Source organism: Nycticebus coucang, chromosome 21, assembly GCF_027406575.1.
Source record: "Nycticebus coucang isolate mNycCou1 chromosome 21, mNycCou1.pri, whole genome shotgun sequence".
Taxonomy (NCBI): Eukaryota; Metazoa; Chordata; class Mammalia; order Primates; family Lorisidae; genus Nycticebus; species Nycticebus coucang.
Window position 1 is genome coordinate 57,187,920 of NC_069800.1, and position 20,014 is coordinate 57,207,933.

Here is a 20,014-nt window from a genome sequence, read left to right on the forward strand (position 1 = left end):
AACAGGTGTTGCAAAGTGAACACATTCGAAACCAAACCCTACATCCTCTGAAGCCCCTTTCCCCATCCCCCGACTCATGTATTACACACTCACTAATCCAGTTCTCCCATCAAACACCGAGTGGTCCTGAAGTCCTCTCCTGTCCTCACAGCCACATGCCAACCCTCAGCAAATGTGGGGCAGCCCCATCTTCAAAATGCAACACAAATCTAACCATGTCTCACCAACTTCTCTGTTCTTCCCCCCCACCAATAACCCAACCCCTGTCATCTCTGGCCTGGGTGATTGCAGGAGCCCCCTCTCTGTACCTGCTGCTCACTTTGGCTCCTACACAGAGCAGCCAGAGGGAACCTTCAGGAATATACATCAGCAAATTGTGATGTATGTCCACCATGGAATAGTATGCAGCCATAAACAATGGAGACATCACATCTTTTATGTTTACCTGGATGGAGCTGGAACATATTCCTCTTAGTAAAGTATCTCAAGCATGAAAAAAAAAAAGTATCCAATGTATTCAGTACTACTATGAAATCAATATATAATCACCTACACATTCATACAAATGGTAAGACATAACTATAGTCCAGAAAGTAGGAGGGAAGGGGAGGGGAGGGGGAGGGAGGAGGAGGGAGGGTTTTGGGGGGGACAAATTTGCATGGATGGATGGATAGAAGAGAGAATAAATGCATGGATGGATGAATCAATTGACCAATGGAAGAATGGGATAAGATAATGCAATGGTACATTTCAAAACTTTTTTTTTTTTTGTAGAGACAGAGTCTCACTTTATGGCCCTCGGGTAGAGTGCCGTGGCGTCACACGGCTCACAGCAACCTTCAACTCCTGGGCTTACGTGATTCTCCTGCCTCAGCCTCCCGAGCAGCTGGGACTACAGGCGCCCGCCACAACGCCCGGCTATTTTTTTTTGTTGCAGTTTGGCCGGGGCTGGGTTTGAACCTGCCACCCTCGGCATATGGGGCCGGCGCCCTACTCACTGAGCTGCAGGCGCCGCCCATTTCAAAACTTTTAAGAAAAGAGTAAGCAAATAAGTAAGCGAGGGGATGGATGGGTCAATCGGTTCAATGTAAGCATTTCACCTCGTATATCAAATCAGAACACAGTACCCCATACATGCAACAATGTACACAGTTATGACTTAACAAAGAAAAATAAATAAATAAAAATACCAGAATAATAATAAAAGAGTATACATCAGCAGCTTCCCATTACTCTTAGAATCGGATACCAAGCCCTTGGTCCGCAGGGCCCTCTGCGGGCTACACAAGCCGCCACCCACCAGCTCTCTTTGTCCACTGCCTCCTGCCAGTCTTGCCTCTATTCCCTCTGCCACCTGTTCCTGAAAGACTCCCAGCATCACCGCAGCCCAGGGGCTTTGCTCCTACTGTCCCTCTGAGGCTGCCTGGCCACTGCCTCACCCTGTTCACTTCTCAGCTCAAATGTCACCTCCTACTGATCCCATTTAAAAAATGGCATGCCCTGGCACCTCTGTGCCCTGCGTTCCTCACAGCCCTTCTCGGGGGGGTGTATTTTATTCATGTGTGTATGTGTTTATCTGTTTGTTGCCTGTTCCTCTCACTTGAATGTAAGCCACACAAGGGCATGATTTGGTTTCCTAACAATCTAGGGTTGTCAGGGTTAGCAAATAAAAACACAGGACATCCAGTTCAATTTGAATTTTAGACAACGAATGCTTGCTCTTTTAGAATAGTCCCCAGCTCATGTAGGCACAAGAATGAATGGAAGAAAGGCACCAACAGCCCTTCCCCCTGAGATCAATCAGTGCATGAAAATGCTTCCAAAGAAACCAAGTAACTCTAAAATCCATCTCTAAAACACTCTTTAAAAGCTTTAAGAGAGAGTGACAGAGACGGAGAGACACAGAGGAAAGAAAAATGACTGTTCTCTGTAAAGAAAAAAATGTTCTGTTATAGAAAATATGTTCCTGGGGTCATCATAACAAGACTTACAGATGTAAATCCCTCCCTCCCCCTCCAGGCTGACCTTCCTGAAGGTTAATGGCATCCACAGGAATGAAGACACAAATGTCTGGCTCAGACTAGACTGATCTTGTGGTATACCAAGGAAAAGCCTAGAACTGGAAGGCCTAGATTTCAGCTGGAGTTCTTCCTCTAACTTACCCTGTAGCCTTTAAGCAAGACACCTGACTTTTCTGGGTCTCAGTTTCTCCTGTACAACAGGAGGCGGTAAATTAGATATTATCTGAGTTACCATTCCAACACTCTTAATACTCCTTTAACATGACTAAGGAAAACACAGCTAACTTGAGTAGCAATCACAGGTGTAGCATGTGGAGCCCCAGAGAACCCCAAACTTAGAAGAACCCTGCACTTGGGTGCATGCTCTGCTGTCATCATCCTAAAGTTCTTTATTTTTGAAGAAGTAGTCATGCATTTCCATTTTGCACCATACCCTGAAAATCATGCAAGTGCTACTCAACCTACAATGGTGTTACAGCTCAATAAACCCATGGGAAATTGACAATATCTTGTTGAAAACGAATGTAATACACTTAGCTTACCAAACGTCACAGCTTAGCTTTGCCTAACCTGCCTTAAATATGGTCAGAATGCCTACAGGTGGGCAAAATCATCCAACACAAAGCCCCTGTCATGCTCAAGTGTTGACTACAAGTAACTTACTGAATACGGCACTGAAACTTATATGGGTACTCAAGGTACAGTTTCCACTGGATATGTGTCACTTTTCCACCCTCGTAAAGTCAAAAAAATCGTAAGTCAAACCACCATAAGTCAGGACCATCTGTGTAATGAATAAATCACAAATCTTCATCACAAACCCCACATCCTGACAACCCCCCATTATAATAAAACACTGCCTATAAAAGGCAGGCCTTGAAACATTTCAAGTCTAATTCAAAAAGTAGGAACATTCTTTACCAGATTCCAGAAATGATCCCCCTCCAAGTTCAAGCCCCGCCTGGGACTCATTGTTATTCCGAGTGTTAATATTATAATTTACGGACAGAGGCCCCTGACTTTTAGGCACCCTGGGGTAGAGGCAGCAGCAGCAAACTTCAAGAGGGGGCCAAAAATAAATTATCAAATAAATTATGTAATCAAATCGTATAAATCATATAAATTATCAAATAAATTATGTATTCACACAATGTTTTAAAACACCAAATGAACAAAAAAGAAAAGTCCTTGGTGAACAAACGATCAGAATTTTTTTTTTTTTTGAGACATTCTCTTACACTGTCACCCCAGGTAGGGTTCTGTGGCGTCATGGCTCACAGCAACCTCAAATGACTGGTTTCAAGCAATCCTCTTGTTTTAGCCTCCCGAGTAGTTGGGACTATAGGCGACCGCCACCTAAATTGGCTAGTTTTTCTATTTTTAGTAGAGAAGGGGTCTCTGTCTTACTCATGTTAGTCTTGAACCCCTGAGCTCAAGCAATCCACCTGCCTCAGACTCCCAGAGTTGCTGGGATTACAGGTGTGAGCCACCACACCCGGCAATGATTAGAATTTTAATAAAGACTGGATCAGTTCCAGTGCCACGGGCGTCATGCTGATCCTGTCTCTACCTAAAATCTTTATGTTTTAGGTTATGGTGGCCTTTTGGCATTGATTTTGATTTTTAAAATAATACATTAAAATATGGTTCACCATAATTACCAAGATTTTTGGTGCCTCCCCCCACATTTTATTCCCCTGTAACCTCATTTTCCTCCCCATGCTCTTGAAAAGCCATTTTCAGGAATGGCCTCCTTCTAGATTGGGGAAACAAGACAGCTTGCCTTTCCCTTAAACTACGGTCCCTGTCCTTAACTGTACAGAAGATCTCACCATCCCTCCCCGTCTTCTTCTAAGTCAGAGCCTCAAGAGGCAGGCGGATGGGGGGCGGGGTTACTCTCTGTAATCTCTACCCACTCCCATCCCATTTCTCAACCAGTCTACCGATGAGTCTTGGCCCACTGACCCCCCTCTGTCACTCAAGCTGTCTTACTCAATGACTAACCCCCAGGATTGTGTTTCTCCTCTGCATTCTCTCTCCTGCCAGATGCTCTGCAGACTCCAACATCTGTGTCAATTTCATAATCTTTGAAGTCAGGGAGTGATGAGGACCAGCAAGCTGACTCAAAGCCACCCATCGTCAGCTCCCGTCAGCAAGGCCAAACCCTGGAGTGCATTCCTCTCTGCTCCCTCCACAAAAGCAGGGCATCGACTTCTCTCCCTCTTATTCCTTCGTCAACACAATTGCTAGGCTTCACACTACTTTATCTGACTTTCGAATGTCAACCAGCCCATCTATGCATCTTGGGCGCCCCCATACCACCCAGCCAAGAGCCTTCCCTCTCTTAGACCCTCCAGACCACCTCAGGGCTCATGGGCTGAGTGACAGAGGTGAGGGATCCCAACCCCAGAAAAGTGATTTGTCCCCTTCAGGGACTCTTATAAAATTATTTGGCTAAAAGAAAGTAATAAACTGAATTTAAAACAATAAAATAATAATAAAAAGGAAAAGGCAGCTAACCTGAGCTGACCACTTTGTCTACACTGAGAACGTCATGGGCACGAATCTCCTTTAAACCTCCAAGCACTTCCCATAGGTGAGGATTACGGGCACCACCTCCCCTCCTCCCCTGCCCCAACCTTTCAGTTAAGAAAACCATAAATCACACCATAACAAAGATATTTGTACCAGAATGCTTATTGCAGCCCAATTGATAATTGCTAAGTCATGGAAAAAACCCAAGTGCCCATCGACTCATGAATGGATTAATAAATTGTGGTATTTGTGCACCGTAGAATATTATGCAGCCATAAAGAAAGATGGAGACTTTGCCTCTTTCACATTTACATGGATGGAGCTGGAACATATTCTTCTTAGCAAGGTATCCCAAGAATGGAAGAAAAAGTACCCAATGTACTCAGCCCTAATATGAAACTAATTTATAGCTTTCATATGAAGGCGATAAGCCAATCTCAGTACACGAATATGGAGAAGGGGGCAAGGGAGGGGAGGGAGGGGGAGGAAGGGTGGAGGGAGGGTGACTGGTGGGTTCACACCTAGGGTGCATCTTGGAAGGGTGCAGGTGAAGTTTACTAAGTGTAGAGTATAAGGGTTTGAACACAATAATTAAGAAAATGCCATGAAGGCTATGTTAACCAGTTCAGTGAAAATATTTCAGACTGTATATGGAACCGGCACATTGTACCTCATGATTGCATTATTGTACACAGCTATGATTTAATTTAAAAAAGAAAAGAAAAGAAAACTAAGGCATAGAGCAGGTGCAATGTGACTTGTTAAGTCATCCGTGCTACCATCGAAATGATTTTGTCCCACATGAGTCTGATCCTCATCACTGAGTCAGGCTGTTTATTCCTGGGTGTTTAGCTAGGGGTGGATTTGCTGAGGGACATTTTTGGATTACGATGAAACGCCGAAGAAAGATCTTATAACTCCCAGTGACAGCGGAGGGTGAAGAAGGAGCTGACATGGAGAATCCAAGGCTCCACCAAGAGGAAGGGACATCTGAAGTGGATTGTGTGTACACAGAATCAGTGGCCTCTATCCCCAGGGGCCTAGGTCAGGGATCATCCCTGGGAATTCCAGGGCTCAAAGGAATACTTTTGTTGTTGTTGTTAAGCAGCTCCTGGCTGGGTTTGACCCTGCATGGGGCCGGCACTCTAACCACTGAGCTATGGATGCCCAGCCTCAAGGAAACACATTTTGAGAACCCCAAAGAAGTTCTCTTTGGACTGGGAGGTGCCGCTTCTGATCCCACACTGGCTCCAGCCTCCATTGCCTCCTGCCTGGGCCACTGCAGCAGCCTCCGACCTGCTACCCTAGCATCTGCTCCCACCTGGCTACAGGCTGATCTCCACTCGAGGATCAGTATGATCCACTCAAAAGAGTCATCAGACCACACTTACTGCTGCTTAGAATGCCCCCAGGGGCTCCCCAGTATCCTGAGAATGAACTCTAGCTCCTTATAAGATTCCACATGATCTCATCTCCCATCAGTCTCCCTCTGCCCCTTCTGACCCAGCCACACTGGGTTTCTTACTATCCATTAAGCAGCCCCCCACCACCAAAAAATTATTTTCAATTCCTAACTCCAGTTACCTGTGAACGGGGCCTTATTTGGAAGTAGGGTCTTGGCAGATGTGATCAAGCTAAAATGAGGTCCTATTAGACCTGAGGGGTCCAGTGCATTGACTGCTATTCTTGTTGGAAGAGGAATAAACACACATGTGTCTAAGGAAGAGGTCCACGTGAAAACAGAGGCAGAGGTCAGAGTGATGTGCCTACAAGCCGCGGAATGCCAAGGACTTCCAGAAGCCACTAGAAGCTGGAAGAGACAAGGAAGGATTCTATACTAGAGCCTTTGGAGAAAGAAAGCATGGCCCAGCAACATCTTGATTTAAAAATTCTGCCCTGCAGAACTGTGCAGGGATAAATTTCTGCTGTTTTTAGCCACCCAGTTTGTGGTAATTTGTTATAGCAGCCATAGGAAACTAATACACTTAGCTGCAACACAGAGCACGCACACACGCACAAGGTCATTTGCAGGCCCAGTCTCCTGTGTTAGCCCCTAGGACTTGACACTCTCTGAAATCATCTTGGATGTCCCATAGTTCACTTGCCCCAGAGCGTGAGGCACATTCTTCACCTGCCTTGTCTGCCCCAGCATCTTGGACAGTACCTGGTCCATAACAGATGCAGTAAAAATGTGGATGAAACACATTACATCAGAGAGGAGATGGAACTGGGCTGGGTCTTCAAGAAAGATGTGAAGGAAAGAAGAGGGAACCCCAAGAGGGAAGACTGGGCGGGAGGACATAGGGCCTGCCAGAGCCATTGTGTGGTGCAGAAAGTCAAGTGGAAGGGAAGAGAAAGGCTCCCACTCCAGGCTTCGTGGAGGCTGCCTCCTTCAGGGGCTGGGCCCTCCTCTCCAGCCCACCATCGCAGCTGGACGGTCCTGCTGCAAGGGGGTCGGGGGTGGGGGGGGCGGTGGGAGGGTCAGGACTCGGTGGCCCTTAGAAGCCAAGCCTGTGGCATCAGCTAGGCCTACTGCTGCCCCTTGAAATGCCATGACCACTCCCATCTTGGTTTTCCTCCTCTCTAAAAGGAGGATCACATTCAATTCCAGGCTCTCCGGGATTTTGGTGAGAATCAAATGAGATTTAGTATCTGTAAAGTGGTTTACCATGTGGTATATGTCCAGCAGGGAAAATTTTACCTCCTTATTGTTATCATTCAGCATAGCACGGGGCAGGGAGGAGTGTAGTGATGAGGGTTTGAATCCAAGTGCCACAACTGATTAGGGATGGACCCCTGGCTGTATCTTTCTGTGCAAAATGTGGATCATAACTGCAGGGCTGGTAAGAGGATGAATGAGGTGGCACATGGAAAGCCCCTGGAATGGTTCCTGGTGCATAGTGGCACACAGTTAGTGGCGGCTGCTGTCATGTTCATCATCACTGTCATCTGTGGCTTGCTGTTTTTATTAGGGCTTATTTACTCCAGATGACAACACAAAGGTGCATGCCAGTTGCATGACCCAGGAGGGGTCCTACTGAGGTCACCAGCCCCAGGTGGGAAAATGTGCAAGTTTAAAGGCCTCTGTCTTAATTAAAGGGAGGCAGAAGAGAGTAAATCAGAAAGACGGCACAGGGGTTCAGAGTCTGTCTTATTCTGTGGCCTTTATTCTGTCATGGCACCCCCACTGCATATCATCCATTCATAGTTCATTCATTCCTCCAAGCCTCCATTCAACCGAAAACATTGCTGAGTGTCCATTAAGTACCAGACCTCCTCTTGGCAAGGAGGCTACACTGGTGAACAAGAGAGATGTGGCTTCTGGCTCCTAGAGTTTACATCTGGTGAGGACATGGACAAATGGTCAGATAATTACCATCAGTGTGATGGGTGGGATGGGGCTAGCGTGGGGGCGAGGCTCGAAGCCCAGAGGAGGCCTCCATCCCAGGCTGGACAGTCAGAGAGTCCCAAATTCCTGTTGTAGCAAAGGAGCAAAAACCCAACTGACTTCTTCTAGGTAGGATGTGAAATATTTAGTCACTCGCTGATGTACTAAATGAACTATCCAATGAGAAAATGAATGAGTAAATCCTTGGGAATTGGTTCGGTGGGGTTGTTTTTTATTTGGGGGGAAGTTAAATGTTGCATTAATAAATTATATAATAATAATGACAGTGATAGCAATTACTTATTGAGTGGGTAATTTGAGGGTTATATTGTTTATTAAAAGACAGCAAACTTCCCTAGATTGTTAAAAAATTGCTGTCTCCCACACTCACACTTTTTCCTGTCCTCTAAGGACTTCTACTACCTGGGACCCTCCCCACAAATCATCAGATAAAGAGTTAAAGCCTGCCCCAACCGGGCAATGTCTTGGAATTCTGCTTCTACTGTTCTGATTGGTTTACACCCAGGTGTTATATTTATTAAAAATCACTCTTGGTAATATTACTATCCCTCTTTTATGGATGGGGAAACTGAGGCACAAGAAAGTGAATTTACTTGCACAAGGCCATAACGTTAGCAAGTGACAGCATCAGGATTTGAACCTCTGACTCAGAACTCAACCTACTAACTTATGGGGTAGTAGAAGCGCTACCTGGGACCCATTGGAAACTCACAGAAATAGGAGACCTGGCACACAAAGCTAAGAAAATGTTCTTAATAAAGACAGTTTGAGGTGCCTCTGGGAGACAAGTGATTGTCTCTGGAGTTCTGAGAGGAGGTGAGGAAGGGCTGGAAGGGCCGAAGGAGGGGAGGGGCTGTACGAGTAACAAGGGAAGGACCAGCCAGGGGGAGGTGGAGGAGCTCTCATCATGTGTCTTGGAGCCTTCTCGATGGCCGGCTGGGGACTTTCTTCCTCTAGTGAAAGTGAAAACACCATGCTTTCCTTCCCCAGAGGCCCATCAAAGCAAGGAGCCCTCCCTGACTCATAAGTCAGCTGCTGCCTCAGTTTCCCCATCTTTAACAGTGTCCCTTCTACCTTTCACATCCTCCCACATGTCTCTTTTTTAATGACATGGTATCGAGGGAAGACCAGAACCAGGATCTGTTCCTACCTCAGTTACCTCATCTGTCCAATAGTATTACAAAAAATTACAATAATGTTAGAGAGTTTCAGAGACAGGAGAGCATAGGATCAAGATCCTGGGTTCAAATTAAGACTCTACCACTGCCTTGCTGGGTAGCACTTGGCCAGTTACTTACTGCAGCTCCCTGTACGCCACTTCCCTCGTCCATGAAGGAGACAAGGATTGCTGTATGTGAGAAGTATGTCATCCTGTATATGACAAGTAATTAAAATTAAAATACAATTAAAAGACTCAATACTTATAAAGCACATAGTCCCAAAGCCAGACTCTGAGTCAAAGCTTACTATGTTTGCTCTCACCATCATGGACAGCAATTGAGCACTTACTGTGTGCCAGCACCTTGCTACTAATTTGCTGGGCAAAGCCAAGTCTCACTGTTTCAACTGTCAGACAATAACATCTGATGGGTGTTTACTGAATGTTAAGCACAGTGTGAGTACTTTACATGTGTGATTTCATATGATGCTCAAGAAAATCCTATGAAATTGATGCTATCATTATACCTTTTTTGCAAATGAGGAAACTGAGGCTTCACAAGCCACGATCTTAACCCTATCTATGTCATTGTGAAGTTCCAGTAAGTTTAAAAAAGTACCTTGGCAGGTATAAAGCACTGCATCTCTTCAAAGAATTTTTCCTGTGAAAACCAGTTTCTCTCCATCAGTTATTATTTTGCATCTTTAATATAAAAGGAATTGCAGCTAACATTTATACAGCATCACCTCTGAGCAAGTCACTGTTTTAGCTGCTTTCTCTTGGGACCTCACCGACGTGCGTAACAACCCTAGAAGGGAGGCATCATTATTGGCTCCATTTTACATTTAAGAAAAGTGAGGCACAGAGAGGTCAAGTCACTTGCCCAAGATCACACAGCTATGATGTGGCCAGGCATAAACCCTGAAGGCAGGGAGTTTGGGTGTGGGAGTGAACGAAGTTCACCCTGTTTGTTTATTCCTGAAATATTTTCCATCTTCTCACTTCAGATAAAACGGAATACACCTACCTCTTTCAGATCCCCAGTTTTTCCCAGGGCCTCAGCCCAATGGTGCTCAGAAAGTTCTGTATTTTTTCTTTTTACCATGCAAATATTTCTGTTCTCTATTTAATGGCTCCACCCATCTGCATGCACATGGTAGGTCTGATGGCTAGATTTCAAGGGGTGCTGGGCGTTCCCTCAAGAGACCCCTGTGCAGGGCACAGTCGAAGCATTTGGATCAGCCTATGTCAAGCCAGCTGTCTTTAATGCCTGGAATTGTACTCCGCGTACCCAGTTGCTTGGCATGCCAAGTGTGGTTCGCCCGGAACAATCCGGTGCCCTTGTCTCCCACATGGACACACACACACACACACTGGCGTGCACATACCCACAATCCCTGCACACATGAACTTAGACTGGGGAGGGTAGCCAATGCACATATACACACAAAATACACAAACTTTGAAACCTTAACAGAGCAGCAAGTTCACACACCTGGAGCAGAGATTTAGCAGCCCCAATAAAATTTGAGGCTTGTGTTAGATCACACAGTAAAACAGAAGCCCAATTTCTCTTCTAAGTTTGCTTTCTTTCTAAATAGAGCTGCAGTTGGCATAAGTCTGTCTCCCCCACCACCACCACCACCACCACCAGGACGTCAAACACTTGGTTTCCGTATTTATGACAGTAAAAACCGTTTTGAGTCCTTAATATGTCTCAGAGCATCGCTTTTACAGATGATGCGATATTCGTAAAATTTTTGCCATTATGTCATAGGTCTGACCACTAGCAGGGGGAGGGATAAACCAGGCTAGTTAAAACATTTGAAGTGTTGGCAGGGGTCTTGCTTTCAAAAAGCGACTCAGCTAAAAATATGTGTCATTGAGGTCTCCTGTGGCAAAGCACACCATTTACCTAACCCGAGGCATTTGGCTTCAATCTAGTTTTCAAAAAACTCAGGTTTATTTACTGAAATTGTCATTTCTTCCCCCCCCCACCAAACCCCAGAACTTTAATCAGCCACGCAGAGCACAAAACCTACATTCAACTCTGATTTTATGACATGAGGCTAACTCCTCCTACGCGAATTTATTTCACTTAACTCCTGCAGCCCTTCCCACTTGGCAGTGCCCCCCAGCCCCCAAGGCAGGGCTGGCCTCTGAAAAATATGGCATTGCCGGTTTCCACGTTTAAAGACGGATTAATGATTGTAGAGCCGAAATCCCTCCACAATCCCGACCAGATGGGATATTTTCATATCATATTCTTCTTATAACGTTATCCTCCCTCCCCAAAGACCCGGGGAGCACGATTCCAGGGCTGTATCCCAGAGGAGGGGGGAAAGAAGCAAGAACAAAGTGAAACAGAAAAGTAATCAGAATGCGAAACAAACTGATGGTACATTGCACTTTAAAGGGTGGGGGCTGGACCGCTATACCCATCGGGCGCATCCAAAAGGGGGGAGAAAATTGTTTATATGTCCCAGAGCATCTGCGGCTGTAACTGTTAGAAAGCAAAGTCTTCCTCACTCTATTTCCTACAGAGTAAAATGTGAAGTCTGCTGTCTTAAAAGAAAAAAACACCTAAGTATTAATATTCATAGTCATAATAATAGTAATAATATTAACAAGGCAACGTAATAGCATTTGCTGTCAAAAGCCTAGTGCTGAAATGGTTAAGCAGCCAGCGGTTAGCAGCGAGAATGCGTCTGGTGTCCTGCGTTGGGGAAAATCCTCCCGACAGACCGGCCCAGGGAATCCCGCTTTGGGACACTTCCCTGCCCCCGCGCTGTCGTCTAGCCAGCTCCCCAGCTCGCCCTCCTGGGCCGGGGCGCAGGGCGCGGGCGCCCGTCCGCTGCCCGCGCTACCTATGTGCCCGGGAAAGCGGGCTCCTCGGGGCCACCCGCCCCGACCTCCGCCCCGGGCTGGAAGGGTTGCCCCGGCCGGGAGCAGAAGCAAAGGGCTGGGGGGCGCGCGAGGGAAAGGCTGGAGGGGAGGAGAGTCATTTACCTTGGTCCACAGACCCCATGATGCGGAGGGGATGGCAGTGCCCCAGTCTGAACGCAGCCTCTCTCTGCATCTGGAGGGGTCGGGGGGCCGGCGTGTGTTTGCAAAGGGGGGGTCTGTTTTTACAGCCCGGCGACCGAGGGGGCGCCGCGTCCCGCGCCGCGTGCCCGCGGGGCAGCCCTGGCCCAGGAGCCTCGGAGCGGCCCGGGGGCTGCGCGCCTCCCGGCTCCCGGCGCGGCGGAGTCGGCGCGGCTCCGCGATCCGCCTTACTCCAGAGGCAAAGCGACTTCCTTCCCCGCGCTCCGTGTTTATAGGCTTTCAATGCAGTAAAATAACGGGATTCCCTCACTGTTTCCTCCTGTTTATCCAGCGCCATGGAAACCACTGGATCCCGTCCATCTCCAGAACTAAGGGCTTTCCTGCAAACTTCACACTCAGGAATCCATGACGTCGCCTCCTCCGCGGCCAGCCAGCTCCGTGGCTCCTTCGGCCGCCAGCACAAGTCCCTGATTGTTCGGGAGAAAAGTCAGGGAGAGGGAGTGAAGCGGGCGACGGCGAAAAGAGGGGGGGAGGAGGCGCGCGAGTGTCCAAGTCGCTGCAGGAGCTGCTCCCGAGGAGCGCCCGGGCCGCCGCCCTCCCCAGCCCGCTGCAGCTTTGGGGCAATCACGCCCAAGCCTCCTTTAGTCCCCCAGTTGCCAAGGGGGCGCCCCTCGGAGAAGGCTGTCCGGGGTTCACACCAGCAGCCCAGGTTGTCCGAGGCCCTGGCCTGTCGCCCGCGGGCCCTTCCCAGCCCCTCCCAGCTTCTGGCACCAAGAGCTGTGTGTGTTCAGGGATGGTGGGGAGGAGGAAGAGGAAAAGGAGGAGGAAGGAAAAGAAATAAATAACGGTGCCTCGTGTCAACTCTCCAACTTCAAGATTTTTTTCTCAAAGAGTTTATTTTTAGATTCATTTAGAAAATCCAAGGTTTCCAGTGATGCTCAGAGGCTCCAGCAATCTAGAAATGGCCAAAGAGACGCTGAAACCAGGCAACCCATGTGTTTACACATACTCTGAGTAAACAGGAAAATAAAAGGAAGGGATGGCATGAACTTTGCAGAGGTCCCTGGGATGCCCTGCAAGGTTCACTTCCATAGGCAGTGGACCCCCGGCAGGCCAGTGGGGACAGGGAGGGGAGAGTGGCAGGCGTCGAGGTGCCCTTTCTGGACTCCCCCTCTGTTTGCACTTTCACCTGCATGCAGACTGGGAAATTCTAGGCCCAAAGATAAAGCTGGCTTTGAAAATGGACGTTGCAGATACTATTCTGAGCCCTGATAAAACTGTGGGTAGAACCAAAGCTGATGACTCATCATCTTCCCCCTTAACGCCCACCCCCCCCCCCAGACTTGGACTTAAAGAGGCATTGAGAGGAGCTGGCTCCATCTGTGGGACCACTTGGTTTTCCAGCACCGGCCCACAATAGCCTCACTGGGCAGCTCTCAGACATAACCACTCCTGCCAGAGTTGCAGCCCCCAAAGAGAACTGGGCCTGCAAAAACCCCACCCCCAGCCCTGCCCTGAAGACTCTCCACCAAGCATGCCTCAACCAGGGTGGCCTCCAGCAGTAAGGCTGTCCCCTGGGAAAAAGCAGCCATTGTCTGTCCACCTACTGTGTGCAAGGGAGTCCAGGCAAGGAAGTTTCATTGCCTCTCCTGTAAGCTCAAACTTGGAGCTGCTGAATCCCTTGCAACCATCCTGCAAACAGGAGATCTTTTCTCCAAAAGGGAAAGCGAGGCACATATTTGGCAGGTGTTGTGCCTGTTGGTTTACTTGGCAAATCCTGGGGTGCAGGCTGCGAGGTGGGGAAGGGGTCCTTTCCAGTGGAGCCTGTTGAGGAAGCCCCATTCCTTTAGGTCTCGTTATCCAACAACCTGAAGCAAAAACAGGGTGATTACCCTGGTTTGCCTGGGATTGAGGGGATCCCTGGAATGTGAAGCTTTCAGTTTTAAGGCCAAGAAAGTTCCAGTCAGGTTGAGACAAGTCAGTAGGTCATTCTAGGCAAAAATGAAACTCAGCCTTCTTTTGCCACTACGCAGACATCAATGAAGCCTGCAAACCCTTCTGAAGACAGTTACTACACTTAGGAATACTATGGCTAGCAGCCCTTAACTCAGCACCTACCATGTGCTAGAGTCATTCATAAATTCCCCCTGCAAAGTCATATATGGAAGCTGGAAAGGGTGAGCCCTGCACTGTCCAATATGGTAGCCACTAGCCACACGTGGCCATTAAAATTCAAAGTAATGAACAATTAAATAAAATGCAAAACTCAGTTCTTTAGTTGCACAAGCCAAATTTCAAGTGCTCAAAAGCCACAAATGGTTGGTGGCTACCAACTTGGATAGCGTAGAATAGAACATTTCCATCACTGTAGAAAGTTCTCTCAGGCAGGACTGGGTTAGAAAACCTAAGATTCATGTTCTAGAATCAGATTCTTAGCTCTGCCATGTGATGGAGGCTTACCCACTGTGTAAAATGTGGACACATATTAACGCCTTCCTCACAGAGTTTCAGATGTATTTATTTAATTAAAAAGCTAAGAACCGGTGTAGCGCCTGTGGCTGAAAGGAGTAGGGTGCCGGCCCCATATGCTGGAGGTGGTGGGTTCAAACCCAGCCCCGGCCAAAAACCGCAAAAAAAAAAAAAAAAAGCTAAGAACAGGGCGGCGCCTGTGGCTCAGTGGGTAGGGTGCCGGCCCCATATACCCAAGGTGGCAGTTTCAAACCCAGCCCTGGCCAAACTGCAACAAAAAAATAGCCTAGCGTTCTGGCAGGCGCCTGTAGTCCCAGCTACTCGGGAGGCTGTGGCAAGAGAATTGCCTAAGCCCAGGAGTTGGAGGTTGCTGTGAGCTGTGTGACACCACAGCACTCTACCCAGGGTGACAAAATGAGATTCTGTCTCAAAAAAAAAAAAAAGGAAGCTAAGAACAATAAAGATACCAAAAATACAAAAAAATTGATATTTGTTTGAAAACAAAACCTTCCCATGGTCAGGGAATAGGCAGTAATTAAAGCAGGGAGGAGTGAGATGGTTTGACTTTGTGCTGAAGACCTTCCCCATCCAGGCCTCCCTTGATTGATCAAGTGTCACCTCCAGGGCATGAAACAAGCTGTTCGTGAGATCTCATTCCTTTCACCTCCACATTGGGCTTGAGGTTGTGATTCCTATTTACAGATGAGCAAACTGAGGTTCCATGGGATGATGTTCACACAGCCAGTAGATGGCTGGCCCAGAGTTGAACCCAACCCTGTTTGGCAACCAAGTCCATGTTCTTGGCACCACATCTGCAGCCTCCCTCGGATCCCAGATCTGAGAGGCCAGAAGCGAGGCAGGAAACAAGTTCCTTGGGCCCTCCTCTGGCAGACTCATTATCGGGGATAATTTTAGACTTAGTCCCACCCTAGGCAGGCCTCTGAGGCGAGTCCCCATCTGCACAGGTGCCCAGCACTGCTGAACAGGGGCAAGGGACGCCTTTTGGTAAAATCAGCATTAGCCACATTTTTACAGAGCCCACTCTTTTGTCACGGTTAAGCGTTTTTCCCTTTTAAAGCTCATTAATACTACCAGGGCTGGAGCCGGGGGAGCTGCAGCTGAATCACCTAATTTGCCCTTCTGGGCTGCAGCTTTCGGCTTCTTAGTTTAGCTGTTCTTCAGTTCCTCAGACAATTTCTTTCCTCTCCTAGTGCCAGGGCAAGAAATATTTTGTCCTTTTGAACTGAACCACCCACTGTTTTTCACTTTTCTCAAGCACTCTCCCTTTTTTAAAGGATGCTCCAAGGGGGGTGGGTGGGGAGCTTCCACCCACTAAATTATCCACGAAAACTCCCCCAAAATAGAAGCTCTCAGCTGGGGCAGGAATATAGCAGCATGTGAGGGAAAAGCAAAAGAGAAGCTGAATCAAAGCAAATAGAAGGCGTCCAGGTGGCCCTGGGGGGAACTGTCCAGGGAGGCTGCAGAGACATCTGGGCTGGAGGAGGCCTTGAACCACCCACCGGGGAAACCTTTTATTAGATCCTCTTCCCTCTGACAACTTCATAATCAGAAAAGCAGGTATTTCTGCTGAGATGCCACTTTCTGGCGCTACTCCAAACGACTGATCCAACACCAGGGATATTTAAAAGGACTCGGGCAGCCTCGATGAGGTCCCCTCTCTGCATAGTCATCTCTGTGCCTGACAGTCCCTTGACTAATGGACATATACATGGCAGTTGAGAATTGGTCTGGATTTCTACATGTTTCAAACACAGAAAGCAGGTCTACGCAGATGTCTGAAAACCAGAATTTCAAGGTTTATCCACCTATGTAAATATACATGACAGTGACCATGTATGGAGCACTTGCTATGTGGCAGGCATTAACTCATGCAATCCTTGCAACAGTCTCATGATGATCATTCTGCAGAGGAGGAAACTGCAGCACAGAGGGGTTATGCAGCTTCCCCAAGATTGCACAGCCAGTAAATGGAGGAACCGCAGCCACCTGGCTCTAGAGGTCATGTTCTTGCCCATGAGGCCACCTGGCCTCTCAGGGGTTTTCTCAATTGAGAAGCTCCCCATCAAATATCTATTTGTTCACTAGATTTATCCCATGGTCAATGCCTTCAACTTAGTTGAAAGGTTCACTGCAATGTCAAGGAGCAGCAATGAGTGACAGTAGCAGCAGGGACTGCCCGTGTGGGCTACAGATGCTGGAGATGTTCGTCAGGGGTCATCAGTGCAGCCTGGTGAACTTTGAGCAGCCTCCTGCATCCTGAGGTAGCCATTTATGACTCCTTCCTCCCTTCCATTACCACATCCTATACATCTCCCCTCTGAGCATCTTTTCCCTAAAAATCTCTTGAATCCATCCACCTCTCTTCCCCGCCCCCCCATGGCCAGCCCTGCCAGAGCCCCTAAATCCTCCTGGTGACTTCACAGCCTCCCCGCCACTCTCAGCTTCTCCGCTGATCTTTTCTAAGCTTTAGAATCCAAAGGAAAGATCTCATAATGTCTCCCCCCACCGGCCCCCCACTTAAAACCCTCCATTGCATTACAGTTACCTTCAGGATAAGTCCAAAATCTCATATGTGGCCAACAAAGCCTATAAAATCTAGCCCACAACCTCCAGCCTCACTCTCCTCTTATACCCTTGAGTTCCATATTCCTTCCCTGAAATATTCAGAGATCCCCAAATTCCCCAAGTCTTCCCTCACTTCTGGGCCTTCTACCAGACTGTTCTTTCTCCCCTCCCACCACCAATCTCTTCTCTTTATTTGGGTGATTCTACTGGCCTCCCTGTCCCGCTTTTTTGTTTGTTCGTTTGTTTTGTTTTGAGACAGAGTCTCACTTTCTTGCCCAGGTAGAGGGCCATGGTGTCATAGCTCATGGCAATCTCAAAATCCTGGACTCAAGCAATCCTATTGCCTCAGCCTCCCAAGTAGCTGGGACTACAGGCACCCACCACAATGCCCAGCTATTTTTAGAGACAGGGTCTCACTCTTGCTCAGGCTGGTCCTGAACTCCTCAGCTCAAGCAATTCACCTGCCTCAGCCTCCCAGAGTGCTAGAATTATAGGCATGAGCCTCTGCGCCCAGCTCCCTGTCCTGCTTTGGACAACATTTCTCCAGGAGAAGTCTCAGCTTTCTGTTCTGTAAAATGGGACTATACCTGCCTCTTCGGAGATCATGAACATCTGATGACTCCATGTGGCTAATGAAGCAATAAGCACAGTGCCTAGTATACAGTAAGTACTCAATACTGGCAGCTGTAATTACTATTACCTGGCTGCTACATCCAGCTGTCATTATGCAGATTGACCAAATAAACCATTTCAGAGGTGTCCTGTCCCTCTTGGAACAAAATCCAAATTCCTTACTGCAGCTGGCACAGCCAGCCTCCAAGGAGGCCTGGCATTGCCCTCTCCGTATTCCTGCTCCTGCACTATCCCCTCCCAACTGTCCACTTATTGCAGAAATGAGGATGTGTGACTCCTGAGGCTAGGTCATAAAAGGTATATGGCCCTGCCTGGCTCTCTTGGATCGCTCACTTTGGGGGAAGCCAGCTGCCATGTTGTGAGGACACCAAGGCAGCCCTTTGGAAAGGTCAGTATATGGAGGAACTGAGGCCTCCTGCCAACAGCCAATCTTGAACATCTAGGTCAAGCCCTGACTGTTGCCGCAACCAATGGCTTAACACAGAAGCATTTGAACCACTCAACTAAGCTGTTCCTGATCCACAGAAACTGTAAGATAATAAACACTTGGTCTTTCAAGCTGCTAAGTATGGAGGAAGCAACAGAAAATGAATATATTGGCCTCCAAGGCCTTCCCTACTACCCACCCAGCTGACCTCCTATCTAAGGCCCCTGCTCCAGCCAGCTCGTGGCCTTTGCACATCCTTACCCCTTGGCCTAGAACCCTCTGTCCTTAGATCTCTGGGGCTGGCTTCTTTCCTCATTTTAGCCTCAGTTCAAATGCCATCCTATGAAAACATTCTTCCATGAGCCTCATCTCTGAAACAGTCCCCCGAAAGCCCAACCCCACCCCACATATCTCAATCACAGCAGCCTGTTGTGTTTCTTTACAGTTTTTATAACTTGCCGCAAGTAAATTATTATACAGAGTCACTAATGTATTATGTGTCTCCCCTGCCTCCCAACTAAAACGTCAACTCTATGAGGGCAGGAACTTTACTCCCTTGGCTCCTACAATGGCGCCTGTTGTATGGTCGGACCTCAAAAATGTTTGATGACTGAATAACACAATATGAAATTGTCTCATCTGTTTGTTTGCTTGATTATGACTCATCTCCCCACTAGACTAGGAAAATGGGGGCATGTCTGTCTTACTCGGGGCTTGGCGCCATGTCTGGAACTGGTGGCACTTGGTAAATAATCCTATCTAACGTCTACGGGCTCTCCCAAGTCCTCCACATGCGGAGTAAAGAAGCCAGCCCCAGACATCTAGTGACAGAGGGTTCTAAGCCAAGGGGTAAGGATTAACCCTGCTGGGCCTCATAACAACTCTCTGAGACGATGGCTACTATTAGCCCCATTTTGCAGGTGAGGGAAATTGAGTCACAGAGCCTCAAGGTCACCAAACAGTAATCAATAGTAAATTTGGACAGTGGCCACCTGGCTTCAGAGCCATACTCCTATATCTTGTCAATGTTTGTTGAATGAATGAATGGCAAGCAGCCATGACTTCCTGGCCACCTGCTCAGCTGGCTGGGGAGGACCCTCACTCCATCACGTGGCCGAGGAGGTGGCCGAAGTGCTCAGCTGGCTTGGCAGAGTTCAAGGAACCGGGCAGTGGCTGGCAGCTGGGGAGGCCTTCCCCATTTCCGAAGGATGGAAAGGTTCACCTCATCTGGAAAGAACTTCTAGTTCTGTGGCTGTGGCAGGGATTGAGGTGTCTCCCTAGCCTGGTTCGTTTCAAAATACATTGTCTTGCTTTTAATAGCCTTCGAGATCTGCTCTTGGAGATTCTCATGACTGACTGTTCCCAAAATAATACCCAGCGCTGCTTTTTCCAATTCAGAAGTGCTGAATCTCGCTACCTCCCAATCAGCCGCTGGCTGCCGCTGAGAGCCATGGTAATCCCAGGGTCCCCCAAGATGGAATGTGACCCAAGAGGGAGGTTTCCAAGGCATTTGGAGAGAACCCCAGGCAACTCCCAGGGTTGCTGACAGTGAGTTTCCAGGGAGATCCTGCCCCTCGGCGGGGCTCCCTCCTGCCCCAGCCTGCTGAACTTGGATGTGACAGCAGGCCAGCAGCAGCCCTCGGAATGCCCAGCCCCCAGCGATGGGGAAGATTTTCCTAGAAGCTGGAGAGCTGACGTGGAGTGAGAGGGAACTGGCTTCTGGCCCTCAA

The 20,014-nt window shown here is 48.1% G+C and overlaps 1 protein-coding gene across 2 annotated transcripts in view; it reads right to left on the bottom strand.

Moving 5' to 3' along the window:
* Positions 1-12,414, bottom strand: part of NFATC2 (nuclear factor of activated T cells 2) — a 155,692-nt gene extending 143,278 nt beyond the window's left edge. For both annotated transcript variants that reach the window (XM_053574545.1, XM_053574547.1), the window contains exon 1: positions 12,134-12,414. The gene's annotated coding sequence lies outside the window, so the exon portion shown is untranslated. The remainder of the gene's footprint in view (positions 1-12,133) is intronic.
* Between the last annotated feature and the right edge of the window lie 7,600 nt (positions 12,415-20,014).